Source organism: Microcebus murinus, chromosome 1, assembly GCF_040939455.1.
Source record: "Microcebus murinus isolate Inina chromosome 1, M.murinus_Inina_mat1.0, whole genome shotgun sequence".
NCBI lineage: Eukaryota > Metazoa > Chordata > Mammalia > Primates > Cheirogaleidae > Microcebus > Microcebus murinus.
Window position 1 is genome coordinate 155186504 of NC_134104.1, and position 12944 is coordinate 155199447.

General features: G+C 43.4%; 1 protein-coding gene across 4 annotated transcripts in view; it reads right to left on the bottom strand.

Annotated features, from left to right (window-relative positions):
- The window catches only part of IP6K1 (inositol hexakisphosphate kinase 1), a 62696-nt gene extending 49881 nt beyond the window's left edge, over positions 1-12815 (bottom strand). For 3 of the 4 annotated variants that reach the window (XM_012771306.2, XM_076007755.1, XM_076007760.1), the window contains exons 1-2: positions 12597-12815; positions 2229-2298 (exon numbers count right to left, since the gene is read on the bottom strand). The gene's annotated coding sequence lies outside the window, so the exon portion shown is untranslated. The remainder of the gene's footprint in view (positions 1-2228; positions 2299-12596) is intronic. The other variant, XM_012771309.2, reaches the window with a different exon arrangement.
- Positions 12816-12944: the final 129 nt, after the last annotated feature.

Here is a 12944-nt window from a genome sequence, read left to right on the forward strand (position 1 = left end):
ACAAGCCCGTTAAATATTTTTCCTTTGCCAGCTGATGTTAAGCTTTTTCAGTAGTGGATACTGGAGAAACAGTGCAAAAGGAAGAAGCGTTCGGCCAGGCCAGGTAGCTCACGCCTGTAATCCTAGCACTCTGGGAGGCTGAGGTGGGAGGATTGCTCAAGGTCAGGAGTTCAAAACCAGCCTGAGCAGGTCAAGACCCTGTCTCTACTAAAAATAGAAAGAAATTAATTGGCCAACTAAAATATATATAGAAAAAAATTAGCCAGGCATGGTGGTGCATGCCTGTAGTCCCAGCTACTCGGGAGTCTGAGGCAGTAGGATTGCTTGAGGCCAGGAGTTTGAGGTTGCTGTGAGCTAGGCTGACACTACAGCACTCTAGCTCAGGCAACAGAGTAAGACTGTCTCAAAAAGAAAAAAAAAAGGAAGAAGCTTTTCTTTCTAGTTCCCATTATGCTCCTCTCACCAGGTCCCCACTACCCAGTCAGCTCCCCTGGTGTCCAGACATTGCTAACTAACTCTCACAGTGGCCTGGCTTTCTCTGACACCTCACTCAAGCAGTTTCATGGCAGAGTGCCCTCAGCAAAACATCTTGTAAATGGCTTTCTCCACCATCCCAGAGAGATTTCCAGCAAGTTCTGGAAGGTTGATTTCCAGCATGTTGTGCCAGCATGGTGTAACAATTACTTTTTTTGCTATCTAGTTTGGCATGGCCATGCTCTCCCCTCCAACAAAGTATAAATCTCAGCCCTGGGAAGGTGTCTTCCTTGAGCACTCTGTAATCAGCCCCAGGGGTAGTAGCTGCTCCTTTATATAGTCTTCCTATATTTTTGAGAGTTACTTCTGACTAGCTAATCCCTCATTACTTCAGTTTCTGTTATAATTCTTTATATAATCCCAATTCTATCAATGAAAATAGCGTAAACAGCCAAGTTAACATGCTTAAGGTCCAAGAGGCCTGGTACACTCTGCTTCACAAAGTTACTCAAACTTAACGTTTGGCTCCCTGAGGCCAAAGTCAGCACATTCTTTGGAGATACTTGTGAAATACCTAATACAACCACATACTAATATTTTATAATATATCTTCCCAAACAGAGAAGATACTTTCTTTTTTAGAGAACAATCTCACTCTATCACCCAGGCTGGAGTGCAGTAGTTCAACCATAGTTCACTGAAGCCTCCAACTCTAAGCACATGCCACCATACTCAGCTAATATTTTTTTTTTCTAGACAGAGTCTCAATATGTTGTTCAGGCTGCTCTCAAACTCCTGCCTCAAGTAATCCTCTTGCCTCAGCCGCCCAAACTGCTGGGATTATAGGCGTGAGCCACTGCACCCAGACAAGAAACTTAACATTTACTATAGGCCGGGCACGGTGGCTCACACCTGTGATCCTAGCACTTTGGGAGGCCAAGGCGGGAGGATCGTTTGAGCTCAGGAGTTCCAGACCAGCCTGAGCAAGAGTGAGACCCTGTCTCTACTAAAAATAGAAAGAAATTAATTGGCCAACTAAAAATATATAGAAAAAATTAGCTGGGCATGGTGGCACATGCCTATAATCCCAGCTACTTGGGAGTCTGAGGCAGGAGGATCACTTGAGACCAGGAGTCTGAGGTTGCTGTGAGCTAGGATGACACCATGGCACTCTAGCCTGGGCAACAGAGTGAGACTCTGTCTCAAAAAAAAAAAAATTCACTGTATTTTCTTTTTTTTTTCTGAGACAGAGTCTCGCTTTGTTGCCCAGGCTAGAGTGAGTGCCATGGCGTCAGCCTAGCTCACAGCAACCTCAAACTCCTGGCTCAAGCAATCCTCCTGCCTCAGCCTCCCGAGTAGCTGGGACTACAGGCATTCGCCACCATGCCCGGCTAATTTTTTGTATATATATTAGTTGGCCAATTAATTTCTTTCTATTTATAGTAGAGACGGGGTCTCGCTCTTGCTCAGGCTGGTTTAGAACTCCTGACCTCGAGCAATCTGCCCGCCTCGGCCTCCCAGAGAGCTAGGATTACAGGCGTGAGCCACCGCGCCCGGCCTGTATTTTCTATACTAATGAACTCATTTTCATTTCTGTAGCAGTGTCTCCATGAAGAATACCAAAAACAGTGAACCAAAACAGCCTATGTACATCCTGTGCTTGCCTGAAATATCTAGTGTGCTGCTTAGCCCTGACCCACAAAACATCTTCTCGTTGAAGAGAAATGTTTATAAATAAGTTTTAAATTACTCACCACCAAACCAATTTTTGTCCAAACAGCAACTATAATTCTCCAAATCAATCAGGGACCATTAGAATAAAATCTGCAAAAAAAAAAAAAAAAACAAGCTTTTATATAATCAAATACATATTGAGTGTCCACAATAATAAGAGACCCTGTAGAACAAATATTGTACTAATAAGAGGAACACAGTTTCTGCCTTTAGAGAACTGAAGTCAGGGTGGAAGGCAAGTAGAGATGAGAGATAAATAAGCAATTTTATTCAAGTATCTCGCAAATGGTACAATTAACAAGGTATTCTGTATCAGGAGTGGCCATCAACCAAAAAGGACGACGAGGGTCAGGAAAGGCTTCTTAAAGGGTATGGAATCTAACACAAGATCTGAAAGAGGGGAAAAACAGACAGCAAAAATAAGAGCATGGGCAAAGGCTCTTATTTGCCCATGCAAATAGGGGAGAGAAGAGAGTGATCATCACCTGAAACATCTAAAGCTGAAGGGTCAAGAGACACATTTAGAGAGATTGATAAACGCCAGATGGTGAAGTGCCTGCCTCAACTACCAGAATCAGGAGTCCTGACCCTGAGAGGACTAGGAAGTCACTGAAGAGCTTTAACAGAAGGTCAAGAGCTCAGATTTGCACTGGCTACAGTGTGGAGCAGATTGGAGCAGGTAAGACTATAACAGTCAAACCAAACCATTCCCAAAATAGTTTTCAAAAACTAAAGCAAGACACGTGTTAACCACCTGACAAGCTTCTCTTCTCTTCTATCTGATCAACTCTGTGAGGCAGGAAAAGTAGGTAAAATGAGTCCAATATTCCAAGTAGTAGAAAGAGAAGTCAGCTGACTCACTTAAGGTGGCACAGCTAGAAAATATGTACTAAAATGATCAGCATTCACATTCCTTGCCTAGTTCCTATGAGAACACCAAGATGTCTTTTCAGTCTAGTGTGAAGAGGCAAGCATCATTCAGCACAGAGCTGAGTGAAGTTAGCACTCTTGATAGTACACTTGTAGGATGATTTCCTCAGACAGTTTTATGCCTTTGCAAAATGATGTGGGAAATCTTTCAGACACTGGAGACAACACTCTCCATGCTCCCTCACACTACAGGGAACCAAGGCCACAGGGAGAAGAATGAATGGTCAGGATGCCAGTTTCAAACCAAGCCTGCAGTTAACCTACAGTGTATCCTTAAGAAAGTGTTCATATTAATAATTTACTCTCTCTGTACAACTTTGGTCATCACCTAAAACCTGAATACAATTGCCAAAGTCCCTAGATTCTAAAAAATGTCTAAGATTGTTAACTTATCCCACCTATAGAAAGAATGGTATCCTTTACATTATAGGTCCAGTGTTTTCAAGGGTGCTAATATAATTTTGTAATACTCAGTAAATACTGAGTGCTGACAACTACCATCAATGTCCATGGTCAGAAGAAAATGTTCTAAGAGAGGTTAAAAATTTTTGCTTAGGCAATAAATAAGAGGAAAAAACCCATCTAAATCCAGTAGTGGTTACTTGCAATATAAAACTAACTTATAGGCCTGGTGTGACGACTCACACCTGTAATCCTATGACTCTGGGAGGCCGAGGTGGAAGGAGTTTGAGGTCAGGAGTTCAAGACCAGCCTCAGCAAGAGCAAGACTTCATCTTTACCAAATATAGAAAAAATTAGCCGGGCATGGTGGCACGCGCCTGTAACTACTAAGGAGGCTGAGGTAGGAGGACTGCTTGAGCCCAGAAGTTGGAGGTTGCAGTGAGCTATGATGACACGACTGAACTCTACCTAGAGCAACAGAGTGAGACTGTCTCAAAAAAAAAGAAAAAACTAACTTATAAGCCAACTCAAAAGAGACTGTCTACCACCCTCTCCAATGCTCTCCACTGGCAGGGAAGCAAACTTATTGGCATAAGTTTGGTCCTTCAGCCACCAGGACAATGCTATAATCCAGAAGATACAAGGCTTCTGTGAGGCTCCACTAACGATATTTAAGACAAATTCCAATTTTTTTACAAGGAAAAACTGAAGTAATAATATATGAAAACAAAATTATTGATATGAGAATAAAGTGCAGCAAACACTGCCAGTATACCAAGGGCCACTCACATAATCTTCAGCGGACACAGCAATCAGATTGGTTGCAAGAACCAAAAAATACTACTACTCCCAAAGGGCTCCAAATGAGCAGAGAGGAGAAGCAAAGTCCCTTGGCTGGCTTTTATGGCTGGCGTTTACTAAGTCAAATGAACAAATTACAAAACCAATTATCTAAACATTCTCTAATAAAGGATTTTAGCCTAATTTCAGGTTGTATGAAGACTAGAAAACTTACCTGCTCTATTCAATAGGTATGACTCTATAGTTTTATACTTTAAAAGATAAAATTCTTAAAGGAGAGGTGGTTTTGATTTGTTTTTATCACCCCTAAGTGATTTTACCTAAAAGGAACTCATGTTATCTCATGATACTTTGCTGGTGTTTTCTTATAAACCCTCATATTCTTCTCTCTTTTTTTTTTTTGACACAGAGTCTCAGTCTGTTGCCTGGGCTAGAATGCCATGGCATAAGCCTAGCTCACAGCAAACTCAAACTCCTGGGCTCAAGCGATCCTCCTGCCTCAGCCTCCTGAGTAGCTGGGACTACAGGCATGTGTCACCATGCCCAGCTAATTTTTTATGTTTTTAATAGAGATGGGGTCTCACTCTTGCTCAGGCTGGTCTTGAACTACTGAGCTCAAGCAATCTTCCTGCCTCGGCCTCCCAGAGTGCTTGGATTACAGGTGTGAGCCACCACGCCTGGCCTCAGATTCTTTTTTTTTTTTTTTTCTTTTTCTCAGATTCTTGATAAAGATTTTTACCATAGAAACTTCATTTACCAAGACAGTTTACAAACAGCTCCAAGATGCAGGCTCTCTGCAGCCACATGGGCCAGTATTTCAATAAGGGCCACAAGCTAGCCACAAGATTTGCTCAACAGGGCTGGGCATGGTGGTTCACACCTGTAATCCTAGCACTCTGGGAGGCCATGGCGGGAGGATCGCTCAAGGTCAGGAGTTCCAAACCAGTCTGGGCAACAGCGAGACCCTGTCTCTACTAAAAATAGAAAGAAATCAATTGGAAAACTAAAAATATAGAAAAAATTAGCCAGGCATGGTAGCACATGCCTATAGTCCCAGCTACTCGGAAGGCTGAGGCAGGATTGCTTGAGCCCAGGAGTTTGAGGTTGCTGTGAGCTAGGCTGATGCCAGGGCTCTCTGGCCCAAGTGACAGAGCGAGACTCCACCTCAAAAAATAAAAATTAAAGATATCTTATTTAATATATATTACTGATTTATTAACACTGAACTCACAGCCAATACCACTACAACTCATGCCTGAACAAAACTTACCTAACACACCTATTTTCTAAGACACATCATATAGCCTTCTTGTGCTTAGTACACCAGACAACACTTCAACACTAAATTTAGGGGCCAGTTTAAGCATTAAAATCAACAAAAAGGCTGGGTGTGGTGGCTCATCCTAGTAATCCTAATACTCTGGTAGGCCAAGGTGGAGGATTGCTTGAGGTCAGGAGTCTGAGACCAGCCTGGGCAAAATAGTAAGACCCCTGTCTCCAAAAAATTTAAAAAATTAGCCAGGCTTAAAGGCACATGCCTATAGTCCCAGCAACTCAGGAGGCTGAGGTGGGAGGATCACTTGAGCCCAGGAATTCAAGACCAGCCTGGACAACATGGTGGGACCTTGTCTCAAAAATATTTTTTAATTTTTAAAAATCAGGAAATTTCACATTAAAATCCAAATTTCTGGTTTTCTTTTTAAAATCACAGGATCTAGTAACACAAAAAATTGTCTTAAACTAAGCAACACTGACCTTTTAGATAGAGTCTGTGCTCTCTAGCTCACCCTGGTTCCCACTCCTCACTCCTGCTTCTCTCATTCACTGCCAACTGGCCTCTGAGGTGAATGCACCTTTATCAACACAGATGTTTATAATATATTGCTAACTACAAAACAGTCCAAATCAGAATGTACAGCACAATCCCATTTTTGTAAAAGTTATGACATAGGAAAAGAAGTCTGATTACACACTAAAACAATAAAGTTACAGATGAGCCTTTATTTTTATTTCTTCTTGTCTACTCATATTTTTTACTAACGAATATATATTACTTAAATAAGTTTTTAAATAACAGCTTTATTGAGATGATACATCATACAACTCACCCATTAAAATGTGCAATTCAATGGTTTTTAATATATCCACAGGTATGTGCAACCATCGCCATAATTTTAGAACATTTTCACCACCTCGAAGTTCCCTCATAGTCAGGTGGTTATGATTTGGTGCTCTAACCACCTCAGGAAATCCCATACCCTTTTGCTATCATTTCCCTATCCCCCAACCACCCCCATCCCTAAGCAACCACTAATCTACTTTCTGTCTCTATAGAATTGCCTATTCTGGATATGTCATATAAATGTAGACTTTTGTGCCTGACTTCTTTAACTTAACATAATGTTTTTGAGGTTCATTCATGTTGTGGCATGTATCAGTACTTCATTCCTTTTTATTGTAGAATAATGTTCTGCTGTATGTATATACCACATTTTATTTATCCATCAATTGATGGAGATTTGAGTTGCCTCATTCTTTGGCTATTATAAATAATGCTATAATAAATACTATTATAAATAATGCTATAAACATTCATGCACAAGTTTTTGTGTGGTATTTATTTTCATGTATCTTGGGTAGATAACTAGGAGAGGGGCTGCTGGATCATATGGTAACTCTATGTTAAACCACTTAAAGAACTGCCAGGCTGGGCCGGGCGTGGTGGCTCACGCCTGTAATCCTAGCACTCTGGGAGGCCGAGGCAGGCGGATTGCTCGAAGTCAGGAGTTCGAAACCAGCCTGAGCAACAGTGAGACCCCGTCTCTATTATAAATAGAAAGAAATTAATTGGCCAACTAATATATATAGAAAAAATTAGCCGGGCATGGTGGCACATGCCTGTAGTCCCAGCTACTCGGGAGGCTGAGGCAGCAGGATCGCTTGAGCCCAGGAGTTTGAGGTTGCTGTGAGCTAGGCTGACACCACGGCACTCACTCTAGCCTGGGCATCAAAGTGAGACTCTGTCTCAAAAAAAAAAAAAAAAGAATTGCCAGGCTGTTTTCCAAAGTGGCCCATTTTACATTCCCATCAGTAGTATACGAAGACTCCACTTGCTCCACACCCCTATCAACATTTGTCATTATCTGACTTGATTATAAAACAAATTGTTTGATAATTGTTCATGCAATCATAATATACCCCAATTTTTATGAACTTCAAGGTGCTCTTATTCACTGACATCAAATTTTACACTTGAAAAGAATCCAGTCCTAGACCTGCTCCCCTAGCCTGCTCTCCTTTTGTATAATTAGGGGACTAGAATAAATGAGCAAAACCACAAATAAAACTTTTATGGAAGAAATCAAAAGCAGATTATGCAGGCACTCAACAAAACAAAGTCCCTAAAAAGGATCTAGCATTGAAGTGAACACGTGTTCCCATCAAAAGTCACTTGTAATGTCTTCTACATAAATGTAACTTCAAGCCACAGCAGCATACATGAGACACCTGATCTATTATCTTCCATAAAAGAACTAAAATGTCTTAGGTTATTCTACCCAGAATACACTGCTCAAACCCTGCTGTGGTAAGAGAAATGAAAATCTATATTTAAAATCAGTGCAGGCTGGGCATGGTGGCTCACACTTGTAATTCTAACACTCTGGGAGGCCAGGGCGGGCAGATCCTTTGAGCTCAGGAGTTCAAGACCAGCCTGAGCAAGAGTGAGACCCTGTCTCTACTAAAAAAAACAGAAAGAAATTAGCTAGACAACTAAAAATATATATGGAAAAAATTAGCCAGGAATGGTGGTGCATGCCTGTAGTCCCAGCTACTCGGGAGACTGAGACAGAAGGATCACTTGAGCCCAGGAGTTTGAGGTTGCTGTGAGCGAGGCTGACGTCATGGCACTCTAGCTGGGGCAACAAGAGTGAGACTCTGTCTCAAAAAGAAAAAAAAGCAGAGACCCAGTATCACAAAGACACAAAATGCCTGACTGCTTCCTCACTCCAGGTCAGAGACAAAAATGCAGTGTGCAGCCTTTCCCCAGCTCTGCCCATCATTGCTCCTTACAATGTCAGGGAAGCCTGTAGAGGAAGGCAGGCAGCAAATACTACCATTTATAGCAGCCCAAGGTGCCAGAGAGACCAAGAATTAACCAAGAAGAGGACCTAAGAATATCAGCACCCAGTGCCATGATGTTCATGTTCACTAAACATGTTTTCCAAGTCAAAATTTGCATTTTAGCCTGGAAGGGGGATTGGTCACATAGGCCCTTCTGAAATGTGCAATTACTTTCTGTTTTCAGGTCTTAGTTCTGCCCTTTGAGCAAGTTCTGCAATTCTGAGGATGGGCCTGCCTCCATAATGCACTACAGTCAACATGTACAAGCACTTTAGGCAGAGTAGAGGGTGGAAATCCATGGCCACCAAATCCCCCTTTCTATTTGTCCACTCCCTTCCGTTCCCTGTTTAATTACAAAGGTGTTTCCAACTCAGACAAATGTAGTACATATTTATAAATATTTAGTCCTGATCTACTACTTCCAGGTGCTTTTAAAACACAAAAAGGTATAAAATACAGTCCGTGTCAGAAAGGAGTCAGGTCCTACCAGAACAAAAAATTATTCTTAAAAGAGCAAATACTAGTTTGTTTTTTACTTAAGGGCAATAATGCTACTGCAGTTCAGAGGGTGTGAAGTATATCCCCCAGAGCTGAAATGTCTTAGGGGCATTTTATAAAGGGAGTAGGCAGAAACTGAATTTCACTCCAGAGGAAAAAAATAGTGAAACTGAAGGAAAAGGGCAACCCAAAAAGGGGCAAAGATCACTGGATTCAGTAATGAGAGGATTTGTATAGGGAAATAATATGTATGGAATGTTTCGCAAACCATTTGGTTAGTGGGGATTAGGATAAACCCTCGAGAGGTGAGCTGGAGCCAGCTGGGCAATAAGCGCTCTGAATGCCACATTAAGACATCAGATCTCATCCCATAAGCCTGCAGCAGTTCCTGACTTCAGCGTAGCATCTACATAGTCTATGTAGTGTGTTAAAAGTACTGAGTTTACAGGTGAATTATACAAAGACAAAGAAATTAAAGTGGATAGGGGGTAACAATAGCCTCATTCATCTGCACTTAAAAATGCCCAATGCATCCTTGAGCTACCTTTTATATTGAAAAAAAAAAAAAAAAAATGCCCAATGCAGGACAGGCGAAGTGGCTCATGTCTATAATCCTAGCATTCTGGGAGTCTACTTGCTCAATGCTTCTTGGGTGTGGCTTCAGGTAAAATCTTTTTAAATTAAAAAAAAATAGATCCTAGCACTCTGGGAGGCTGAGGTGGGAAGATCACTTGAGCTCAGGAGTTCAAGACCAGCCTGAGAAAGAGGGAGACCCCATCTCTACTAAAAATAGAAAAATTAGCCAGGTGTCCTGGCACACACCTGTAGTCCCAGCTACTTAGGAGGCTGAAGCAGGAGGAAAGTTTGAGATCAGAAGTTTGAAGTTGCAGTGAGCTATAATGATATCACTGTACTGTACCCTAGGTGACAGAGCAAGACGCTGACTCAAAAAAAAAAGCCCAAGTACTGCTATTATAGTACTGTAATAACTATTCTGAATCAAGTATCATCCGCTACTCACAAATATTCATGAAGTAGTAAAAGCATTAAAGGCAATAAAAGTTCTTAGACATCCTGATATCCTTAGCATAGCAATTCTAACATTGAATTATACCATGGATGGATTTAATAGGATCTTCAACTCTGTAAAATTGTATGCAAAAATCAGTGCTGTGAATTTGGCTAAGGATAGAGTCTCCTTCTACATCTCAAAGAGGTCCAATATCCAAAACAGGATAAGAGCCTACCTTAGGGTTATTTTAACAGAAGCCAGCAAGAATTTAACCCTGTGGGCTGCCTTAACTTTCTAAAAGACTTGTTAAAAGGGAGGGGGGACAATTCTGAAACACTCCTAGTACTTTAGTATCTCCCTCCTTTATTTTCAAGAACTGCCCAATGTAATCCTAGCACTCTGGGAGGCCAAGGCAGGAGGATTGCTCAAGGAGTTCGAAACCAGCCTGAGCAAGAGTGAGACCCCGTCTCTACTAAAAATAGAAAGAAATTAATTGAACAACTAAATATATATAGAAAAAAAATTAGCCGGGCATGGTGGCGCATGCCTGTATTCCCAGCTACTTGGGAGGCTGAGGCAGAAGGATTGCTTGAGCCCGGGAATGTGAGGTTGCTGTGAGCTAGGCTGATTTCACAGCACTCTAGCCCAGGCAATAGAGTGAGACTCTGTCTCAAAAAAAAAACTGCCAAATGAACTGGTCTTACCAATGCAAAAACTCCTTAAAGATTTTTTTTAATGGCCTGAAGGAAGGCAATGAAATAAATAACTAAAGACTACTCAACCTCTCTCTCTTCTAGTAAGCACAGCGTAATCTCAGGTGAACAGCAACAAGCTACTAGCCTCCTCTGGTTTTGGCATCTGCTTTCCAAAAGGATCTCCTCCTGACCAAGGAACTAGTTTCTTTCAAAATTAAAATTTCAGAAGTGACAAGATCCTAACAGAAGTGCACAAAGTAGTGCTGCTTGACTTCTTAGTCATCTCATTCAGGCTTGTTACCAAGCCTGCACAGCACATACAAGAAGGCTGTGCAGAGAACCCAAGGGAACACAGGTAAAGTAAATGTGTTCTAGAGCTGTCAGAACTCTTCCTAGATCTGCACATTCTGCCCAGGATCTCCAACCCTCCTACCTTGGCAGGAAAGGGGTCTGTTCTCATTGAGCAAGATACATTTACTACTGTTAAGAGTGAATTTAAGGCTGAGTGCGGTGGCTCACGCCTGTAATCCTAGCACTCTGGGAGGCCGAGGCGGGGGGATTGCTTGAGGTCAGGAGTTCGAAACCAGCCTGAGCAAGAAAGAGCAAGACCCTGTGTATACTATAAATAGAAAGAAATTAATTGGCCAACTAATATATATATGTATAAATTAGCCAGGCATGGTGGCGCATGCATATAGTCCCAGCTACTCCGGAGGCTGAGGCAGTAGGATCACTTGAGCCCAGGAGTTTGAGGTTGCTGTGAGCTAGGCTGACACCACTGCACTCACTGTAGCCTGGGCAACAAAGGGAGACTCTGTCTCAAAAAAAAAAAAAAAGTGAATTTAGGTGGGCATAGTGGCTCAATCCTGTAATTCTCACACTTTGGAAGGCAAGGCAGGAGGATCGCTTGATGCCAGGAATTTGAGACCACCCTGAGCAAAAGTGAGACCCCCGTCTCTACAAAAAAAAAAAAAAAGAAAAATTAGCTGGTCGTGGTGGTGCGCACCTATAGTTCCAGCTACATGGGAGGCAGGAGGATTGTTTGAGCCCAGGAGTTTGAGGCTGTAGTGAGCTATGATGACGCTCACCGCATTCTAGCCCAGGTGACAGAGTAAGATCCTGTCTCAAAAAAATAAAAAAGTGAATTTGGCAGTGCAATACCATCCACAACAACGAAAACAAGTCTTTTTTCCCTCCAATTCTAACACTCCTACATTTCCTTTGTCTCTTGATAAACTGGTGGACTATCTCTTTAGAAGATAAAATTAATCAAGTCATCACCATAGTATTCACTTTCTCCTAATCAAGAACCAAAGAAAATACGTTCCAAAATAAAATTCAGGTATTACGGACATTTAACCGGCTTCAAGAGAAAGCAAATTGTGAGCTCCGTGGAGCACGTGAGATTTCGAACCGGTCTCAGGAATAAGAAGCCAGGCAAAGGATCTTCTCTCTGCCAGAATTACAGGGCCATGACACCGACCTGCCTGGCTTGAGGGGGCTTTGGCCTGCTTTATCTAGTCTTAGTCTCTAGCGATCTGAAAATCACTCGCACGGGCGACATCGAAGAAAGAAGCCTATTTCCCACCCAAGAGCAACACAGCCCAGGAGAGCATCAGGCTGGCACCGGACACGCGTCAGCGCTCCAGGTCGGCGAAGCCCGGGGATTCACAGAAACTGGTTTCCCGCTACTCTGCCGGCCAGCCCTCAGGCACCGGGCTCTCAGACCTCCACCCGGGATGTCCCCTCAGCTTTGGTGCCAACAGCTGTAAGGCTCGGCGGGCGAACGGCCGGTCAGGACGCTCGAGCGATGTTCCAGAGATGCTCGGCCGAAATCCCAGCCCCACGCGCGCCCACTCCAACCCCGCACCCGCCGTCGTCCTCGCAGACGTCAGGCCGGTCTTTCGGCCCGGCTCCTGTCAACTCACCGGCCCGGCCTGGGCAGCGGGCGCCCACGGCTCCCCACGGGAGCTGGGCCCCCTGGGCCTCCAGGTTTCGGCCCGCCCCTGGCAGGCAGCGCAGGTGGCTGAGCCCCGCAGCAGCGGCCCCTCACCGGCCGCTCGGTCCAGCTCCCGGCGCTGCCCACTGGGTACAGATCAACAACAAGATGGCGGCCAGCCGAGGGGGCGGGGGCCGGGCGTCATAGTAACCAGTATGGTAAAGAACCCGCCCCCTACTGAGGCTATCCCCAATCAACAGCCTCTTCACCCTATGCCCGGGAGAGTGCTTTCCGACGACAGGTCAACCCTCCTGTCAGTCAGAGCCTGCCTCTCAGA